The 4,339-nt window shown below is 38.5% G+C and overlaps 1 pseudogene; it reads left to right on the top strand.

Moving 5' to 3' along the window:
* The first annotated feature begins 295 nt into the window (after positions 1 to 295).
* LOC115214568 lies at positions 296 to 451 on the top strand (annotated as a pseudogene).
* The last annotated feature ends 3,888 nt before the right edge of the window (positions 452 to 4,339 follow it).

Below are 4,339 nucleotides of genomic sequence, written 5' to 3'. Positions count from 1 at the left end.
ATTTATGTTCCTAACACTAGTTTAATGATAACTAAGTTATTTTACTAAATTCTTTGTTATATTTGAAGTAATTGAAAGAAACACAGAACACCTCAAAATAAATATGGTAATGAAAGTGTTAATACTGCTGTTGAGATCAACAGAAAAATCACAGAAGGTCCTCAACTTGTTTATGGAAAACAACTTCCAGGTTGGATTCCAAAAATGGCAGGAATGCTGGGACTGGTGTATTGCTGCTCAAGGTGACTATTTCATAGGAAATGATGTTAAAAGTTATTTTTTTATTAAACATAACAAGACCATGCTTTTAAGGATCATTTCTTAAGTATGTGTTGCAACAGTATCTGATTCTATTGAGCGGATCAACAACGACAATGATGATAACTAGTCTGGGAAATTTTTGATATCACCATAGTATATGTAGTCTCTCAGAGACAATGTTGACAGTTGTGAGGTCTAGGTAAGTAAGGTGAGGGAGCTGTCAATGATACTCCATTTGATGCTGGAGAAGTCATACCAATGTTTGCATAATCTCCAGATGAAGCAGAACAGGGAGGTGCAATTCTTCCTATCCTTGCACCTGAAGGAGTGTATATGCAGTGTATACCTTCTCTTAAAGTTATTGGCTGTTATGACCATGTAGTGTCTTGTGATGCCATCGAATGGTATAAGGGGGGATCTATAGATTGCAGCATCAATACCATATGACCTGAGCTATCCAATAGAGGCCTAACATCTAGAAGCCATCTTGAATTTGATTCAAATCCTATTATTCTTCTCTTAATATCTGATGAGATGGTTTGTACTATCAGGGCACAAAACTTTAAGTCATGACACTGAATCAAATTCATATTAAAGAATGAGAGTAACTCTTATGAAATATGTTGGGTGTCATTTTCTTTCGTTTGTCCACTCACTCATACCTTTATATATATACAGTAATCCCTCGACTATCATGGGTGCTATGTTCCCCACCACCCCTGAAATAGGTGAAAATCTGTGAAGTAGAAAGAGTACTGTACTGTATATTTTTATTTATTATTTTTATAATTTGTATATATTTATTTTATTATAAATGCAAAACAACACCATGGAGGAATCAATGTAAGCTTAAATAATAAACCGTGATAGGTGAACTGCAATATGGCGACAGATTACTGTATGTATATATATATATATATATATATATAATATATATATATATATATATATATATATATATATATATATACATATATATATATATATATCATGTACAGAAAACAGATTCCATCACATGCCAGGAAGGAAAACTAGAAGTAATTGATAGCTTCCATTACCTAGGTGACCAAGTCAGTAGCCAGTGTTGATGCTCTGAGAGCATAGCTGCTAGAATAAGAATAACCTGGATAAAGTTCAGAAAGTAATAAACGGCCTCTTTCTCAGAGTGAAAGGTAGACTGTATGACGCATGTGTGTGAACAGCCATGCTGCACGGCAGTGAAACATGGGCTGTGACTGCTGCAGACATCTGTAGGCCTGAAAGAAATGAAGCTAGTATGCTCTGCTGGATGTGTAATGTCAGTGTGCATGCACAATAAAGTGTAGTTCCTTGAGAGAAAAGTTGGACATAAAAAACATCAGGTGTGGTATGTAAGAGAGATGATTGCACAGGTATGGTCATGTGTTACATATAGATGAGGACAACTGTGTGAAGAAGTGTCACACCCTAACAGTGGAGGGAACCAGTGGAAGAGGTAGACCCAGGAAGACATGGAATGAGGGTGGTGGTGCATGACCTTTGAACGTTAGGTTTCACAGAGGCAATGACAAGCAACTGAGACCTTTGTATTTATGCTGTGCTTGAGAAGACCCGGCAAGCCAAGTGAGATTGTAGCTGTGGCTGATGCCAATGTTGCATAACTGACCCATTTAAAAGTACCCTTCAATCATCAGGCAATATGCCATGTTGAAGCAAGTGAAATCGGAGTCGTGGGCGATGCCAGTGTCACTTGACTGGCACCTGTGCTGGTGGCATGTAAAAAGCATGATTCAAGCATGGCCAGTGTCAGTGCTGCCTGACTCGCACTTGTACCAGTGGCATGTAAAAAGCACAATTTGAGTATGACTGATGCCAGTGCCACCTGACTGGCTTCTGTGCTAGTGGAATGTAAAAAGTATCATTCAAATGTGGCTGATGATAGTGACACTTGATTGACTCCTGCGCTGTGGCATGTAAAATACACCCCTACACTCTCAGAGTGGTTGGCGTGAGGAAGGGCATCCAGCTGTAGAAACCTTGCCAAATCAGATTGGAGCCTGGTGCAGCCTCCCAACTTGCTTGTACTTAATCGAATTGTTCAACCCATGCTAGCATGGAAAGCGGATGTTAAACGACGACGACAATGATGATGACGATGATAATCATCATCATCCTAATCATTTTCATTTAATGTGTAGGTGTTGATGCCTGGTGTCTTGGTTTGCTGAACAACAGATAGAATGAATATTATTATACTGAGAATTGTTTGTACAAAGCCAGTTCCACTCTCTTCTCCTTCAAACTTGTACTGGTCTGGTTCAACAAGTACCACGAGTTCAGTATTTAACAAGATGCAGGATTTGTATAGAATTACCATTCCTTAGATGAGTAGCTAAAGAGCTGAAGCACCTTATCTGCCTTGGGTCCATGTTAATTAGGCCTTAGCTGGGACCCTGCCAGGTGCGACTACTTTGTGTCAGAGCAGACATAGAAATAACAGACTCAAAAAGATGGTGCCACACTCCTCAAATCCCTGGAACCCCTGAACCAAAGCCCCACGACTGGATGTGGTTCATAGTTATACCAATATATGCACATAATATATACATACATCTATGTATGCATACATATATATGTATATGTGTGTGCATATCTGTGTGTATATACCATTTATACTTGTGTAAAAGTCGAATTTTTAGACCATGTTTTAATGTCAAAGTTATGGGGTCGACTATTGCATGGATACTACTTTTGAAGGACTGAAATTCAAGCTAGAATCTGAAACACTGTATCAGCAGTGGAAGCCCAACTGATTTCTAAGCGAATAAAAACAAAAACAATGAATTACTGTAATATTACCAATTCTTTGCATCAAAACATGTGTCCTAGTAAAATATAAAGGTTGCATGGGAACTACTGATCTAGTGATTAATTGAATATTTTTAGGCTTATCAAAGTCATGCCTTTGTATGAATTCAGACAGTGGCATTGGCCAGCGTTCGACAATAGTGCTGTTTGTGAAAGACATTTCTCACCATGTAAACAATGAGTGTATGATGCATGTGTTTATTGTGCTCGAAGATGTATGCAGGCTTGCAGCATATCCTGTGCATACATTTGAGTAATGGTGATGTAACACCCATCAACGGATGTGTAGTGCTTGCTATTAAATGATGTTTTACTATAAGCACCAAGCATTCCATTATAAGCACCAAGCATTCCACCTATAGAGCAGGCTACAGTAAGGTAGCCACACAATTTTGTAACTGTTATTTCTACATACAGGATAATATGGTACCTTGACCCACAAAAATGTTGTCCTGTTGCTCATGATATACTAGGGTTGACTTTTATATTGGGTCTATGGAAAATTCTCCAAGTTTTGGGCCAAAAATAGGGGGTCGACTTTTACATGAGATCAACTATTACTTGAGTACATATGGTATATGCATATATACATGTATGTATGCATGAGTGTGTGTGTGTGTATATATATATATATATGTGTATATGTATATATAAATACACATATACACCCACACATACATATGTCATCATCATCCCTTAATGTCCATTTTCTATACAGGCATGGGTTGGAAGATTTGACCAGAGCTATCAAGCTGGAGTGTAGCACCAGATTCTAGTCTGATTTAGCTTGGTTTCTATGGCTGGATGCCTTTCCTGCTGTTAATCACTTTACTATGGAAGCTGGGTACTTCTAACATGGCATCGGCATGCGTGCTTAGCACAGGACTCTTGCAGGTCTATCATTTTTACCAGGGATATATATATATCTTGGTAAGAGGTTGCAAGTGTTACTGATGAAATTGCTATAAAACAGCACGTGCAAGGAGCGATGCTTTAGGGAGTGTTTCACAGTGTCAAAAGCTTTGGTTTGAGTAGGAGTTTGTGAAAGGTTTCATTCTTCTTGTGTTAGTTCACAAGAAGCTCAGTGAGTGGAGACAGGAGTCTGGTGCAGCGAGGAATGAATCGATAATAGAAGCCAAGGAAATGGCATTACTGATGAAAGGAAGTTGGAGGAGGAATGTCCTCGCTAGCTTGAATGTTGTCTGGTAGAAGTTGAATACCCTCTTTGTCT

The sequence above is a fragment of the Octopus sinensis genome, linkage group LG7, assembly GCF_006345805.1.
Source record: "Octopus sinensis linkage group LG7, ASM634580v1, whole genome shotgun sequence".
In the NCBI taxonomy this organism is placed as follows: domain Eukaryota; kingdom Metazoa; phylum Mollusca; class Cephalopoda; order Octopoda; family Octopodidae; genus Octopus; species Octopus sinensis.
The sequence above is the reverse complement of the archived record's forward strand: the minus strand, read 5'-3'. Positions and strand labels throughout refer to the sequence as shown.